Raw genomic sequence first — 19,087 nt, 5'->3', positions numbered from 1 at the left:
CAACAAGTAATCATCAATACATATTTTCATAGTCATATATTACATTCAAAATTTATCATCACAATACACAAACTCCAACAATATATGATTTTCACTTACAGATGATAATACTAAATTATTCACACACACTACTTCAATTGATATTGAATTAATAACAATTCATCATATTTTATATCATATGACAATATCCTGGAAGATATAAACAAAGCACATAATACGTCAAACACACAATTCTACAATAATTCAACTACCACACAATCTTCAAAATTTAAATCAAACAACACCCTATAAAAGTTTCTAACTCATATTTTAACCTCACCAAATTCAAGTTTTCTCATTAGTCAATTATTACTCAAAGGGCTTCAGCCGTACATAGCGAGCCCCGAATGAATTGTGGGAAATATGGTTTTCCCGTTCATCTCACTTAATTTACACTCATGAATTCAAACTCTCTCTCACCCCATACCTCATTTGGCGATCTCGTACGATAAGACATTAATTTCAGCAGCGTCGGAGCAATCCAGAAATAAATTGTTTGAAAGCGGGTCCAGAGAATAACCAAATCGCAACTGATAATTTGCGACGATGATAAAAATGTCAAATATGTAATAAATGATATTAAGCGCTGAAACATAATTGGAATTATGGAATGAATAAAAAAAATGGTCGGAGGACCTTACCGACATGGAACACGTAACACTGCCGCCATCAGATTTTCGTGAATGTTGATGAAACTTCAACACAAAGAGATGTAAGGCAAAGCTCTCGACGCAGAGAATGCAAAATTGCTTGTCATTGTTTCAGTGCACCACTATAGAGACCAGAAAAGCTTTGCGGCAATCTTGATGCCAGAAAGAATAAGTCACGGTTTGATTTCTCCTTCACGTGACATATAAAGGAGAGTGATTTTGATGAAGATAATGAAAGGAGAAGGAAGATATTGGTCATTCATCCGTCGACAATGGAAGATAAAAGAATAGAATTGTATCGAGTGGTTGGGTTACAAGGGCGGCGGCCAAAGGAAAGAGACGAAGTCTGCTTCTTCCTTTCCTTTTTCCAGCGGTGTGCATTTGGTTTGCTGAAATATCTAGGGTTATTGGTGTTAGGCGGCGGGGACAAGATATGGCTTACAATAGCCACTACACTTATTTCTATTGTATCAACCATTTTTTATATTTTATATTATTATTATTATTCAAAACTTTTCTATTAACTCTACTATCATTAAAATAAAATAAATAACTATTAAATATCAAGTTAGTAATAATGATAACATATTTCACCCAAAAATAATAATAACAATCTAAAATTAATATTAAAATAAATAAATATACTTAACATCCATATCAATAATTTAAATATTTTGTTAAGTCAACATACGGGAAATTTACACACTATAGCAAATACACATGAAAGGAAAACTAATCCTAATTATTTATCGACACATATTATAAACACACGCAATAAATAATTAATTAATTTTTTTAAAATCCTATTAGATAAATGAAATAATTTATTATAAAATTTTGGGTGTTACATGTTGTATCTGAAAAATCATTAGTGTTAAATGAGTATTAAAAATGAGGAATCTTTTAATAGTTGCATTTACTTAATGATTGTGGTGAAAAGAGTCAGAGTATGCTCATGCATTTCATAGTACATGGTGACCGCGATGGGGCCATGGTGATAGTGGTGACCGTGATGGGCCACGGGACGATGCCATGTGAATTGTTGGTTCATCTTATCCTTTTGGGGATTGTCGCGTCGTGCTGATCTGTGAGAGATTGCACTCTAGCATGTGCTGATCTGTGAGCGATTGCACTCTAGAAAATTGTGCTGGTCTGTGAGCGACTGCACTCTTGTATGTCGTGTTGGTCTGTGAGAGACTGCATGCTAGTAAATCGTGCTGATCCGTGAGAGATTGCACCTCGGTAATTAGTACTCGTCTGTGAGAGGCTGTACAATTATGATTTACGCCCCTCGAGGAGGGTTTTGGTTTGGAATTCCGGAATCATGCATTTTGGCATATACGCATTGCATTAGAGTGTTTGGCACGCGAGTCATGTTTGTTATACTATGATGATTGTATATGCATATTCGGTTGTTGTTGTGATTTCTCGTAATTGCTTTGAGGTGTGAAGTTGGGTTGATTGAGTTTTGATGTAATTATGTGTTCATAATTGATTTAATGAATATTCGATGTGTGATTGAGGTGTGAATTTTTGGAGATTAATTTGGTGTTAATTATGTGTTCATAATTGATAACATTAATGTTTGAAGTGTTGATTGATTTAGAGCCATTTTAGAATTGAAAATCTGCATTTTCTCAGTTGTATTCGGCTATGACAGTGCAGTGCAGTTTGTCAAAACTTCATTCTTCAACATTGTTTATGCATTTTTGGACATATGAAAACCCTTTCGAGGAGTATGCTAAGGCGAAAGGTTCTTTTGAGCATTTGAAAATATAAGAATTTTGCTAAGTGTTATTTGTTAATTTCGGTTGGTGACCCTTTACAATTATTGTAGAAATCTGGGCTTTGCCCTCAGATGAGAACCAGGATCGTCCTACCGGTTAGTACTTTGGAGACGGGCATGTAGTTAGACATACCTGACCGAAGCTGTGTCAGGAGGATCTTGCGGGGCGCGTGAAGATCACCCGGGTTGTATAGTGTTTGTAGCATGATTAGATTAGGTGGTTGTATAAGGACTAGATGTCTTTCTTTTGTGATTGTATTTATTTCATTTTGGAAGATTGTATCTATGCTTAAACTGTTTGATGTCATTTCTTTTGATGGGTCCATGTTCCACTTTTTGATGTGACGTGGGGAAAGTTAAAATTCTTGGGGCAGTGCTTTTGTACAAGTCTGCCGAGAGTACCCCAGGGGTATGAGCTATGTCTGATAGGCCTCATATCCCCGGTGTATTTTGATGTTTGAATACTTTGGATTTTTATTTCAAAAATTATTCCGCTGCTTGTAAATATTTGTTGAATTTGTCGTTATGATATGACTTAAATATTTATCCAAAAGTATTTACTTTATTTCTATGTTTTATTTCTTTGTTTTTCTTTTTAAAAAAATAATACACTCGTGTTGTCAAAAAAAATCGGAGTGTTACAAAGATCTTTTCCACTTCTTTAACCCACTTATCAGCTTTTTCTGAGTTCTCATCACTCTTGAACTTTGGAGGATGGCAAAGACGAAAATCTTCCAATCCCCTTGACAGAGCAGCACAGATCTCTTTTTTCGTGTTCTCCATATCTCACTGAGCCCTGGCAGTTGTCTGTGCATCAATAGAAGCCTTATTCATTGCTTCAACCATTTGATCATTCCTATTGACATTGACTTTTGTAGCGTCGTCCCTTCTTGGAGGCATTGTTTCCTCAAAACCAACATAAAGAAGAAATCTTAGCACCACTTCGAAAAATTCCAAAACTAACTTCCAACTACACCAACACAATGAAACTACATCGAACCCGACAACTCAGACCAATTACCCCGACACATGATCATATAACGACTCCCCACCTACAGGTTGATCTACAATCTATAACCAAAACTCCACAGACCCAAAGAAAACCAAGCCAAAGCTCTGATACCACTATTGTAACACCCCGATTTTTAAAAGCGCGAGTGTATTTTTTTCAAAACAAAGAAATAAAGAAGGAAATACTTTTGGATAAATATTTAAGTTGTAACACAGAACTAACTGAGAGGGATTTATTACTGATACCAAAACTACTGTTGGAGGTATAACTACATTAGTTGACATGCCTCTGAACAATCAATCAAGAATTGTGTCAATTGTGAAGGATATGCCAAAAAAAAGGAATTATTTGCAACAAGTGCTTGACTATGGTGAGGTTGTTGTCATGACTGGTTTAATTAATGTGCATCTACATCTTGATGAACCTGAAAGAACTAATAACAGTTAAAGAACTCGTCATTGAACAAGATCACTAAAGGAGGTACACTTAATATCAATTCTTATGATATTTGCATCATGATAAGAATGAATATATTTTTTAATGATATTATGTGATTGATTGGGTGCTCTTTAAATTAAGAATGCGTACTATTTTTTATGCAAGTGTGACTTTAAATTTTAAATAGATTACATTGATCTTTATCATTACTTGTACATGAATATGTCTAACTTCTATCCTTCTTCAACATATTTTAAATATATATCATTGTTTAGGATTTTTTTTGAAGGATTTCAAAAAGTGAATATATTTTGGTCTTCATGAAGATGATTTGTGTCTCTTGTTGCTTTAAAACTCAACTAATCCAAAAAGAATATAGCATGAAGTCAAAAAAATGATATTTGAGTATTTTGAGGCATATTAATATATATATCTTTGCAAATGAGTCTTATTTGTTGCTTATTTCTTTTGTGAAAATTGATCTCATGTGTTTAAATATATTTTAAGCATGATAGATAGAAATAACAACAGTCAAAAATCTCAGACACACTTACAAATTAAAGTAACCTTGAACATGTGCCTTATTGTTGATTTGTGTGGTTGCAAAAATGTTGTAACAAAACTTTTTTTTAATGTGAGCAAATTTCTTGGCATATTTTTTATCCATTTAAAAAAAATAGTCTTTGAAAAAAATAAACATTATTAGCATAAGAATGTTTTGAAAAGAGATAAATTATATTTGACATGATATCAGATTCATCTTATTTCGCTTCCATGTATGCGTTAATTTTTTTCTAGTTTTAAAAATGAAAAATGGATCTATTTTAAACAAGTAAGTATGATCATGTTAAAATCAAAATGTTGTCTCTTGGGAAAAAGGATAAAGAGAAAAGAGACATCTTACTTGTTTTATGGAACTTTGAATTATTAAAGGATATTAATTTCATAATATATTCATTGAAAGATTTTCAAGTGTGTTAAAATGCTTGCATATAATTATGTCATATTGATTTTGTTATCATTATCCATATCATGATTGCAATATTGACTAAAATGATTTTTGATCATCATACATGCGTTCATTCTTTCTAGTTTTAAAAATGAAAAATGGAACTATTTTTAACAAGTAAGTATGATCATGTTCAAATCAAAATGTTGTCTCGTGGGGAAAAGGATAAAGAGAAAAGAGACATCCTACTTGTTTTATGGAACTTTGAATTATTAAAGGACATTAATTTCATAATATAATCATTGAAAGATTTTCAAGTGTGTTAAAATGCTTGCATATAATTATGTCATATTGCTTTTGTTATCATTATCCATATCATGATTGCAATATTGACTAAAATGATTTTTGATCATCATACATGCTATGTTCCTTGATGTTAAATGCAAAATTGCAAGTTTGATATATAAATGCAATGATCAACCACATGATTTCTATATGAAGTATACTCATGCTATTGCTCCCTACATTTTTACTTCAATTTTTATTCCTCAACCTTTTTGATAGATGTCATAAAGGGGAAAGGAATAGATGATGGATATAGGATGAAAGTAATTCATGAAGAATGTGAAGATTTAACCTCTTGCATATGTTTAGGGTGAATTTAATTAGAATGATAAGAATTAAACTCTTTCATTTGTTTAGGGGGAGTTTAATTACATTTCTATGAACATTCTTTCATTTTATTTATATTCTTCCATAAAACTTATAATTTATTCAAAAGTTTTGTCATCATAAAAAATGGGAAGATTGTTGAGGCAAAAACTTTTTTGATGTATGTTTCAATGACAACAAACCTTGTGAAATAAATGATTATATTTTATGAACGGTGGTCTACTAATAATTGCACTTGAGTTTTATTTGTGGACATTAATTGCATAAGTGAACAAACAAGAAGTCATTAACTTCATCAAAGTGCATAAGTATCCACTCAATAATGAAATAATCTTAAAAGGAATGTATTATAAATAATCATTCAAGAGAATGATTATTACTTCTTCAAGATAGTATCTTCAGAAAGAAGATGATCAAATACATGATCAAATATCTTCAAAAGAGTAGATATGTTAAATAGATAAGTTAAACTGTGTAGAAATTTATTTCTACAATTTTGCATATATCGAGTAGTCTATAAATTGCTTAATGATTGCGTATAATTTCTTGCATATGGCTTTTAATGTGACTTTTGAAAAAGACCCTTCTTCAACGTATTTTAAATATATATATCCTTGTTTAGGATTTATTTTTGAAGGATTTCAACAAGAGAATATATTTTGGTATCCGTAAAAATGATTTATGTCTCTTGTTGCTTTAAAACTCAAAACTAATCTAAAAAGACTATGGCATGAAGTCAAAGATTGATATTTGAGCATTTTAAGGCATATTAATATATATCTTTGCAAATGAGTCTTATTTGTTGTTTATTTCTTTTGTTAAAATTGATCTCAAGTGTTTAAATATATTTTAAGCATGACAGATAGAAATAACAACAATAAAAAATCTCATATACACTTACAGATGAAAGTAACCTTGAACATGTGCCTTATTGTTAATTTGTGTGATTGCAAAATTGTTGTAACAATACAATTTTTTTTAACGTGAGCAAATCCCTTGGCATATTTTTTATACATTAAAAAAAATTAGTCTTTGAAAAATACAAACATTATTAGAATAAGAATATTTTGTAAAGAGAGTAATTATATTTGACATGATATCAGATTCATCTTATTTCACTTTCATGTATGCGCTCATTCTCTCTAGTTTGAAAATTGAAAAATGGATGTATTAATAACAAGTAAGTATGATCATGTTCAAATCAAAAAGTTGTCAAGAGATATCATAGCATACAGTATCCAAGAGATATTATGGCATACACTATAAATTTATGAAACTTTGAATTATTAAAGGATATTAATTTCATAATATTCAGAGGGAGTTTTTAGAAAATATTTTTTTTCTTAAAACTGAAGTCAACCCATTTAAAAAAAAAAAAAGAGAAGAATAAATTCATTGAAAGATTTTCAAGTGTGTTAAAATGTTTTTATATGTTTGCATAAAATTATGTCATATTGCTTTTGTTATCATTATCCATATCTTGATTCCAATATTGACTAAAATATTGTTTTTGATCATCATACATGCTATGTTCCTTGATGTTACATGCAAACTTGCAAGTTTGATATATGAATGCAATGATCCCTACATATTTACTTAATTTTTATTCTCCAACCATTTTGATAGATCCCAAAAGGGGGAGAGAAATAAGAATAATAAAAAATTAAATTTTTGCATGTGTTTAGGGGAGTTTAATTACATATCTATGAACATTCTTGCATTTTATTTATATTCAACCAAAAAACTTATGATTTATTCAAAAGGTTTGTTATCATCGAAAAGGGAGATATTGTTGAGGAAAAAACATTTTTTATACATGTTTTAATGACAACAAATCTTATGTAATAAATGATTAAGTTTAATAAATGGTGATATAATAATGAGTGCACTTGAGTTTTATTTAAGTAAGGTGAATTGCATAATCAAACATGCAAGATCATTTGAAAGAAGCAAGATCAAATTTGAGAAAACAGAAACGAAGAATGTTCTGGTCATCAAATCATTGGTGAAACCCATAACTCGAGTTGAATGCCCAAATGAGGAAAACAACCTCAATATTGATCTCCAAATAGGTGAGTTGTGAGCAAGGGCATAAGTACATTGTACTTACAATATTCTGCAAAAAAAAATCAGCATAATTTTGACACAAAAATAGTATCAAAACTGAAATTTGACAATTCACTCACTCACTCACGTTTCCCATCACGCAGAAAAGCAAGAACGTTCTATGATTGTCAAGAATGTTATGGGCAGCAATATAAACATATGTTTAATAGCTTTAAAATATATATAACACTTGGGATGTGTTCCCAATGACTATATTCATTTTAAAGTGAATATTCAAAGTCTTTTAACATCTATAAATTGAAGATCAATTGGAAGATGAAGGCAAGAGTTCAAATTAAAAATCTACCAACACTTGTACAAGTAACAAGTCAAAAAACTCTTCAAGCAAACTCCGGGTCTCTTAACTATATCTTTGGATCATTATTTACTGTGTTTGTCTTTCATTTACCTCAAACAAATGTTGAGAAGTTTCAAGATCTCAAACACTTTTATCATACACATCATTTGTAACTCAAGTCTATCTTTTATGTTAGATGGAGTGTGTTTGTAAAAATCCTTTCAAGGTTGAAAGGTGATTGTAAAAATCCTTTCTAGGATGAAAGGTGAAGATTGTAACAGATTAAGGTTGATATGGACTGGTGGTATAAAAATCAAGAATGTTCTCTGTTTAAAACACTTAGTGAAAAATCTCACGGTTGTGACGATTGGACGTACCCCGGGTTGGATTAATTAGGATATATCTCTTTGTGATATCTTTTTCCTTATCTCTATTTATTTCTAGTCTTTTGATTATCAAATTAAATAGATAAGTTAAATTGTGTGTTTTTCCCTAACCAAGAACGTTATCCGTTTTCTATTTTCATAACCAAGATTAATCTTGAGGTAAATTCTTAAAGTTTTAACAGGAAATTTTAAAAAAGTGAAATCACTATTCAAATCCCCCATTTCTTGTGATTGATATTGCTACTTCATTTACTAGATGCATGTACTATTTTTTTTGTTTCAATTATGTATTTTTTCGAGATTACTAATTTATCTTGGAAGATAAAAAAAATTAGTATTAAATACATTTATATATAACGAACATCTTGACTCCATATGTTTTTTCAAAAAAAGGGATAAAAAATTAAAGCGAAACGATTTCCTAAAAACGAAGAATGTTATTGTCTCATACCAGAACATTCTCCAAGTACCAAAAAAGAAGTGTTCTTATTGTTCAAAGATTGGTCATGATGAACTAGACTATTATCATAAGAAAAAATATTCTAGAAAAAGATACATTAACCATCAAGGATCCAAATAAATATGGGTACCAAAATCATTACTAACTTGTGATGCAGAAACATCATCCAACAATCAAGAAAGAACATCGATACATGAACAAGGCATGCTTATTACAAATAAATGGAAAAGTATGGTACCTCCTCTGATTACAAAAATTTGGAATGTCTATAACCTTTGGAAACACTAACAAATCAAATGTACATGTATCATTAGTTGAAATAATTTTGCATAGATTAAGGATGTTTTATATGTGAATGATAACTTTGTAAAATTTATTTTAAAGTTATTTTTTAAAACCCCACATGGCTGATGTAAAATAAACATCCTCATGTTTTAGTTTGTAAAAAAAAAAAAAAAACCATTCTGGTCATAACGAAGAACGTTCTCCGTTCGAATCTGTTTTGACAAACAGCCCCATATGATTCTTCGTTTCTTCATCATGAAGAATTTGAAAAATCATCTTTTGAAATTGTACCTTCTATCACTCATCTAAAACTAACGGTTATCCATGCCTATTACTACCACATCATCTCCAACCAAATCATGTTTTTAAGAGTTTTAAAAAAGGATTCTCATTTCTATAAGAAACGATCAAGGGAAATTTGAAACATCAATCTTCAAATCATTCTTTGATGAAAATGATATTTCACATGATTTGCTTGTCAAGGAACTTTCCAACAATATGAAGTTGTTTTAAAAGAATATTAGTTACAAGAAATTACTAGAAGAATTTTAAATGAATCAAGTGTTGAAATAGAATTTTAGGGAGAAGCCATCAAAATTGTTTTCCATATTTTTAATCTTAGCTCTATTAGAAAATGTCTTTAACATACCTTCATATGAATTTTTGAAAAATAACTAACAAAAATATATTTGTAACACCCCAGCCATTCCCTTTACCGGCTGTGCTGCCTCACGATCTACTCGATAATCATGAAACTGATGTGTTAGATATGTTTGTTTTATTTTGTTATATGTGAGTGATATTCTTGTCTTGTTTGATTTATTTTAGTTGATAAAATATTAGTTGAATTATTTAATTAATATTAGTTGATAAAATATTAGTTGAGTTAGTGAAACCCAACCTTTATGTATAAGTGTTTTGAAAATATTTTTGTTCCAACCTATAAAAACAAAAATTAGTGATTTGATTCATTCTTTTACTCTCCTTTATGACAAGATTTTATAACAATTCATGGTGTTTTCTTGGCATAATGTGCATTAACTCATTTTAAACACCTTTAATTTATTTTTTAAAGGAATATTATAAATTTAATTATAAGTTTTTTTGTGCAATTAAGAGAGGACACAAAAAGACTATTATCTTTTTTGTATCTCATGCATTCATCTCTTTTAAATTAAAATTTTATTTTAATTGTCTACAAAAATAATTCTATGAAATTTTTAGTTTCGTAACTATTAGATAAAAAAAAATTAAAAGGGTTATGTGACAATCCCTAATATATTTATTTAATTAAAATTGATGTGTGACACCCTTCAATATATGGTGAACTCTATTAGTTAATTATAATTAACTCATACACATGATTTCCATTGGTTTTGTAATAACCTAATAAAATTAAATAAATAGTAATTATTGGTAGCATAACGTTGGAATTAAGTGCACTTCAATTTTAGACAAGAAATCAATGGTAATAGTGCAACGTAAATAGCTATTATGTTCATACATTTCCATTACGCCTCTTACTGTCACACTTATTTGTCATTCGTACACTCCCAAAATAATTTTCTAAGTCACTCAAACAACCACCCACATATTCCCTCTCTATCTTGTGGAAGTTCTAAGCTTTCGTTCCTTTATCTTTATGAGATTTTTTGGGGCTATACAGTGTTACGTGGAAGGAAAGCGTTCAAGGTAAGGGTTTTTTCCCATGCAAGGTTAAACTAGATATTAAATTAATAGTTTATAAGATATTGATATATGTCTTGATGTTTTAAAAGAAAAATGTTGATTTGTGTTTGCCTTAAAGAATCTAACTATAATATTTTGTTTTATGAGTAATATGTTTGCTTTGATAAACTTAATTATAAAATTTCAATTTTTATTATTATAACATGAGTAATATATTTGATGTCATATATTTGATTTAAAGTTGTTATTTTTGTGTTGTTTATGTGGACTTAATTATAAAATTTACTATGATCTCATGAGTAATATGTTTGTTATGAAGTTTTTTTTTTAATTTAAAGTTTCGATTTTTGTGCTATTTCATTTGAAGGTTTTGATTTTTAAGAAATCTATATGAGTCTTGGGAGAATTGGTGAAAACTTTTAATTTTTAATTATGATAACATGACTAAGTTGATTTTTGTGATGTGTTTAATGGTAAACCTTGATTTTTAGGCCTAAATGACTAATAATGGGAGAAAATTTATAGTTGAAGAAATAAAGTTTATATTTGTATGTGTTCTTCTTTATTTGAGTCTTGATGTTTATCAATAACACGTCGCTAATCCAATTTTATAGTTTATAAAATAATAGTTATGACTCTAAAACATTTATTCATGTGTTTGTGTGTTATATATTTAGGATAACAAAATTACTGACTTTTGATTTTAAGCGTCCATGAGAATAAAACTTTGATGTCATATGTGATTAAAATTTAATCTTGAATATTTTATCTTTGTGGTTGCCTAACTGACGAGTGATTTGTGTTTTAAATAGTATTATCTTTGAGGTTGTCTAAGTGGCTGGTGATTTGTGTTTTGAATATTTTATCTATGTGGTTGTCTAAGTGGTTTGGTTGGTGAATTGTGTTTTAAATATTTTTATCTTTGTGGTTGCCTAAGTGGTTGGTGATTTGTGTCTTAAATATTGTTATCTTTGTGGTTGCCTAAGAGGCTGGTGATTTGTGTTCTAAATATTGTTATCTTTGTGGTTGCCTAATTGGCTAGTGATTTGTGTTCTAAATATTGTTATCTGTGTGGTTGCCTAAGTGGCCAGTTATTTGGATTTTAAATATTGTTATCTTTGTGGTTGCCTAAGTGGCTGGTGATTTGTGTGATTATCTAAGTGGGTGGTGATATGTATCTTTTGAGCATCATTAACATTTCATGACATATCATATGCATCTTTGTGGACGCCTGTTTGGCTGGTTATATCTGGATCATATATATTCAGGGAGCATGCATAACTTGCATACATTCTATTATTATTTTTATTTTGATATAATTATTTGCTCTACGGTTGCTATTTGATTTATTTAGATACATTTTATGACTTTTAATACATCTTTGAGAACTATTAAAGAATCAATTTTCTCTAAATCTTCTATGACGAAAAGATATTATATTCATATTTTATGACTGTTAATTTATTATTTGGTTTAATTTTTGTTGTGGGATGAACTGACCCCTTACACCAACATTTAGGTACTAAGGATCTCAAAGAGTTAAATGAATGATGTTTGATTTGTGCACGCACGTGGGGAAAATGAGACTTTTACTTAAAAAATAATGTTTTGTATTACTAAAATTTTTGTAGTACATTGTAAAGTTATTTACTCTTCATCATTAACTTTTAATAGAAATGCGGAAGTGAGATTTCATTTGCTAGTAAACAATTGAATGTCATTAATTTCAATCAATCTTGCTTTTTTGAATTTCACTTAAAGATAATTTATTTTATTTTGGAGCATAAATGAATATTGATCTAACAACTGGAATATTAATTTTACAAATAAATGAATAAATAATAGTTTAGTATATTGCATTACATTCTTTTACAAAAAAAAAAATATATCAAGTTATTTTCTGACGCATCTTCAAATTATTACATAATGAACTACTTCTAAGAAAAAAAAATTGTAGTTGTTTCTAAATGCAAATAAATATTTTTAAGAAATTTTTGGATCAAAAATTTGGAGCGTTACATTGTGGTATCAGAGCACTAATTCTCGGACCTTGTGGAGTGAATATGTCGTGTATGTTGCATGTATTGTGATGCTTGTGTTATTTGTTCGATTTTCTAATTTTTGATTTTACTAATTACTTAAAATTTTAACTATATGTCATTAATTGTGTAATGTTCTTGAATTTGAATTTTACTAATTACTTAAATTTGTATTATGTGTCATTAATTGTGTAACCTCCCTGAATTTGAATTTTACTAATTACTTAAATTTCTATTATGTGCCATTAATTATGTTAATTGTTTAGTTTTCTAATTATTGAATTTTACTTAAATTTCTATTATGTGTTATTAATTGTGTAATTTGAATTTTTACTAATTACTTAAATTTCTATTATGTGTCATTGATTATATTAACGGTTTTTTTTCTTCTAATTATTGAATTTTATTACTAAATTTTATGTCTCATTAATCGTGTAATCTCCATAAATATTTGTCATTAAATATATGCCTTAATTATTTGGTGATTTAATAGTGTTATTTTATTGTTTATTTAGTTGTTTTCAAATCTGAAATCTCTATGTCTACTACAAGTTTTCTTAACATTGTCTTTTTATATTATTTAGAAATATTCTTGTTAATTTGATAGATTTTACTATTTTTCGATGATTTTTTTTTACTTGTTATCGTATGACTATTTTGTTTTAACAATCTTAGACTCTCTATTTCTTGCTCACCTTAAAAGTTTTGTGATCTAGCTATTATTTGGCTTAATTAGTCTTGTTAACAATAATCATGAATATTACAAACTAATTTCATCTTCTACTTGATACAAATGAATATTATTATGTTATAAAATATAGTGTCACATGTTATTGTTGTTATCATTGTCTCTTTTATATTATTTTTATGAAACTATGAATTTTCGATTGCATTAATTGTCTCTTTTATATTATTTTTATGAAACTATGAATTTTCGATTGCATGAATTGTAAATGTTTTAAATACGATTTTGGAATAAATGTGTTCAAGGAACAAAAAAAATAAAAATTATTAATGCGCTTGACAAGAATGCGATCTTGCTCCTATGTATCTCCCGGTGCGATGGAGAAATCAAAGCTACGTAGTTCTTAATTAGAAAATGTTGATGTGTTGATTTTGTTCAACGAAAATGGGTTTTGTTATATTTAAAAAAATGTATTGACGAGAAAAGAAAATAAATTTATCTGACTTAAAAAAAATATTTTGAAAAACGAGTTTTAGGACTATCAAGTTGTACAACTCGTATCTAAAAAAACTCAAAGAATAAAAAGATGTCTCATCTAATTAATCATTTTAAGAATATTTTAAATTATTTTTCGGTTTATAAAAATTGAGTTTTAAAACCAACAAGTAGTACAACTTATGTCTCAACAACTCCCAAGTTTAAAAAAAAAAATCACATGTAACTAATCAAATTTTAAAAATTTGATTTTAATATTTACTTATTTATAAAAATAAGTTTTAGAATAATAAATTTGTATAAATTGTGTTCTGCTACCTATGGATTAAAAAATGTTATCTTTAGTTAACCTCTAATAATTTTTATTTATTAATTTATTTATAAGTTTTAATTTATTAATTTATCTATGAAGATAAGCTTTAGAATCACCAAGTTGTCGCAACTTGTATCCTAATAACTCAAAGATAAAAAAAATAAAAATAAACATCTAAATAAATAAATTTATAAGTCTTTTTTATATTAATTTATTAAAATAAATAAATAAAATAAAAAGTTTTAGAAAATAATTTATCATTAATAAAATATTTATCTGTATTTATGAAACAAAATAATTTTGAAATCATAAAAAAAGGAAAATAAATGGGCTGAAATCTGAAACAAATGAGTTTGCTTTTATTTTTGTTTATAATGGGCCCAAGTTGAACCAAGTTTAAGATAACACAAAAAAGTTAAAAAATAAACATGTAACCCTAAAATAAACATGTAAACCTAAAATAAACCGTTGTTGAACAGAAAACACAAATAGGGAGCATTGGAGAGAATGAAAAGCAAAGAAAGAAAGAGAAAGAGAAAGATAGATACCGAGATGAGGCCGTGAGAAGCAGGAGAGACCAAGGAGGAGGGTGCGGCCGCGAGATGAGGCCATGAGAATAAGAAGAGACCAAGGAGGAGGATGCGGCCACGAGATGAGGCCGTGAGAAGGAGAAGAGACCAAGGATGAGGGTGCGGTTGCTCCAAAAGGCACCAGTTTCAACGGCAGTGGTGACAATATGAAGGTTTGAATTTTCACTTTGTGTATCCTTTTTGTTTTTACCCACAAATTGAATATTTGTTCACTGTAATATTTGCTCTTCTGATTAGTATATTTTTCTAATCAATCATCTCATTTTTCAAAACATTCAAACTAAAAAACTTTTTTTTTTCTGATCTCACCTCTAACCCCCTTTTTTCTCCCCTTCATCAAACTTAAAGAAGATGTATTTATAGAGTCTTTTATATGTTTAGTTGTTTTCTTATATGTGCCTATGTTTCCAGATCCTAGTTTGATGTTTTGTTTTCTTTGCTCATCATCTGCATTTTTCAGCACCACTGATGCCTTCATAATTTTAGATTATTTTGTTTTTATCTGATGATTTGCTGAGCTTTTATTTGTCCTTTAGTTTCTTTTTTTTTTTAAACTCAAAAATTTGTCTTTTAGTTCTGCATAATGTGTACAATGGCTGATTTATAAAAGTTATCTTTTTATTTCTCTAATTAGTTACAACAGGTACAAATGTATTAGTGAGCATGCTTGTGCATCAATGGCAATCAGCATCAACATAACAAAACAGGCAAAACTGGCTTGTGCATCAATGGCAGTCAGCATCAACATTGCAAAACTGGAAACAACTGGCTTTATTTGAATTAGTTTGACCTAATTTTTTTGTAATTTAATTTGGCTTTATTTGAATTTGTAATTTGATTTGATTATAATTTGATTGTAATTGTAACCTGATTTGGCATTGTAAATTGATGAGTCTATTTATTGTAATTATTTTTATTTCCTTTTTTAAATACATATTTCCTTTTTAATTTATTTTTAATAAATTGGACAAAAATAGGGTACTACAGCTGCCCCTATTTAATTATATTTTACTTGAAAAATATGAAAATATGAATAACAATGGTATTCGTTTTCATGTTATCAGGTAAAACATAAGTAAATATAAGGACCTATGTAAGACCCATAATTTTAAAGTACCCTTTATGTATTTTTGGTGTATTTTGGATTTTGGCTCGGAGGCTTTTAAGTCAAAGTTAATAATATTTTGGAGTTTTATAATCAAAAAGATATTTTGATGCCGATTAAAATTTCTCGTCGATAAATAAATTGAAATTAACTGCGGTGAATCCTTTACGGAGAATTTAATGCGTTTCGGGTGAAATGGTAATTTAACAAATATCTAGATATTTTGAGGTATTTGTTAAGTAATGTTTATTATATATATATGTGTTTGTTTGAAGGGAAAAAGAAAGGAAAACTAGAAGGAAGGAAAAGGAAAAGAAAAGAGTATATAAAGGACAGAAGGAAAAAGGAAGAAAGGAAAAACAAAGGAAAGAAAAAGAAAGGAAGGAAAATCATAAAATTTCCATCTTCTTCCTCGAACGTTTTGTTTTGAAAATCATTAAGTTAAATCGGTATTAAGAACGGGGAATCTCTTAATGACTTATTTAATTAATGTTGTTTGAAGGTCGTTTAAGTTAAATGGGTATTAAAAATGGGGAATCTTTTAATATCTGCATTTGCTTAACGATTGTTGTGAATGGAGTCTGTGTATGCTCATGCATTTCATTTGGTAAATTGTGTCGACCCGTGATAGGTGACACCTTGGTAAACTGTACGGACCCGTGATAGGTTGTACGTTTGCGATTTATATTTTAGTAAATCGTGTTGACCCGTGATAGGTGACACCTCGGTAAACTGTACTGACCCGTGATAGGTGGTACGTTTACGATTTACGTTTTTGGTGAATTGTGCTGACCCGTGATAGGTGGCACCTCGGTAAACAGTACTGGTCTGTGATAGGCGGTACGTTTACGATTCCCGCTTTTTCTTTTAGTAAATCGTGTTGACCCGTGATAGGTGACACCATGGTAACTGTACTGACCCGTGATAGGTGGTACATTTACGATTTACATTTTTGGTGGATTGTGCTGACCCGTGATAGGTGGCACCTCGGTAAACAGTACTGGTCTGTGATAGGCGGTACGTTTACGATTCCCGCTTTTTCTTTTAGTAAATCGTGTTGACCCGTGATAGGTGACACCATGGTAACTGTACTGACCCGTGATAGGTGGTACATTTACGATTTCCGCTTTTTCTTTTAGTAAATCGTGTTGACCCGTGATAGGTGACACCATGGTAACTGTACTGACCCGTGATAGGTGGTACATTTACGATTTCCGCTTTTTCTTTTAGTAAATCGTGTTGACCCGTGATAGGTGACACCTCGGTAAACTGTACTGACCCGTGATAGGTGGTACGTTTATGATTTACGCATTTTAGTAAATCGTGCTGACCCGTGATAGGTGGCACCTCGGTAATTGGTACTTTGGCCTGCGATAGGCGGTACAATTATGATTTACGGCCCTTCGAGGAGGGTTTTGGTTTGGAATTCCGAGTCCATGCATTTTGGCATATACGCATTGCATTAGGGTGCTTGGCACGCGAGTCGTGTTTGATTCGAGTCTATGTTTGAGTGTTTTGAATTTTGATTTATCGTGGTAATCGCGTTGAAGGTGCTAAGTGTTATGTGTTAATTATTGTGTGTAAGAATGATGGTTTTCGAAAATCCCATTTCCGTGGTAATCGCGTAGGAATTGCTAAGTGTTAAGTTGTGGACTTGATTAGAAATGACTTGAGTTAATTCATAAATTTTTGGAAAAATGATCAGGGAAATCGATTTCCCAATCGATTGGATGGTAAACAGGGACTTGGCCAAATGGACAAAATCGATTAGCCAATCGATTTTGTAATCAGTTTTCGAAAATCATTTACGAAATCGATTGCCCAATCGATTGGGCCTTAAGTCAGGGACTCATCCATATTCGACCAAATCGATTTGGAAATCGATTGGCTTAAAACCTGGGGACTCAGTACTCACTCAATCGATTGCCAAATCGATTGATTCAGCCCAGGATTCTGTTTTCATTAAAAACCTTCACCCCAATCAATTTCCCAATCGATTGGCTCAGTGAAAATCCTCAGTTTGAGTTAGATGATTGATTACTCATTAACTTATCCATGTCTTGTTTTGTTATGTGTTAATTAGGAGATTGAGAACTTCATTTTACTTTCATTTTTAATTGGCAAAGTATTGTATGAACTTTTCGCATATTGAAAATCCTGTTAAGGTGCATGCTTAGTTGAAAAGTCATTTTGAGCATTTAAAAACTTAATTTCTATGTGTTAACTGTTATTTTTTGGTTGGTGACCCTTTACAATTATTGTGGAAATCTGGGCTTTGCCCTCAGATGAGAGTCAGGACGGTCCTACCGGTTCGTACCCTACGGACGGGAATGGAGATGGGAACGCTTGACTGCAGTTACGTTAGGAGGATCTCACGGGGCGCGTGGAGATCACTCAGGGTGTATAGCTTTTTGGTAGGATGATCAGATTAGGATGATGTATAGGGACTAGGTGTCCTTCTTTTTGGATTGGAGTATTTTTAGTTTGGAAAACTGTACTTATACTAATTTTGTCAGTTTGACATCTTATTCGAATGGGTTCCATGTACCATTTGTTGTTGTGTAAATGTTTTGGGATTTATAATTGGAGGAACTTTTCCGCTGCTTGTAAATTATAATGACTCAATTATTTATCCAAAGGCATTTCCTGATTTAATTCTTTGTTTGTCTTAATTACTTTTAAGAAAAAAAAAATATACCCTCGCTTTGAAAAACGGGGTGTTACAACCTAAATTTTGTCCAATAATGAACACCTGTATTAAAGTGCCTTGAAATGTTAAAGTGGGAATGATGCAAACTTTTGTTGAAATGTGCAAAATAACCGTCTTCGGATTAATTACCGATGCGTAGATCGACAGAAATAAAAATGATCGTCTTCAGATTGGTTACTGATGCGTAGATCGACATAAATGAAGGTGATCGTCTTCGGATTGGTTGCCGATGTGTGGATCTATAGAAATGAAAGTGATCGTCTTTGGATTGGTTATCGATGCGTAGATCTATAGAAATTAAAAATACGTCTTCGGATTGGTTACCGATGCGTAGATCGACAAAATGTAAGTGGTCGACTTCGGATCGACTACCGATGCCT

General features: G+C 30.2%; 1 pseudogene; it reads left to right on the top strand.

Annotated features, from left to right (window-relative positions):
* Positions 1-7,425: 7,425 nt before the first annotated feature.
* LOC101506481 (uncharacterized) overlaps positions 7,426-19,087 on the top strand; it is a 20,920-nt pseudogene continuing 9,258 nt past the window's right edge.

This window comes from Cicer arietinum, chromosome 7, assembly GCF_000331145.2.
Source record: "Cicer arietinum cultivar CDC Frontier isolate Library 1 chromosome 7, Cicar.CDCFrontier_v2.0, whole genome shotgun sequence".
In the NCBI taxonomy this organism is placed as follows: Eukaryota; Viridiplantae; Streptophyta; class Magnoliopsida; order Fabales; family Fabaceae; genus Cicer; species Cicer arietinum.
This window is presented reverse-complemented; position numbering and strand designations above follow the sequence as displayed.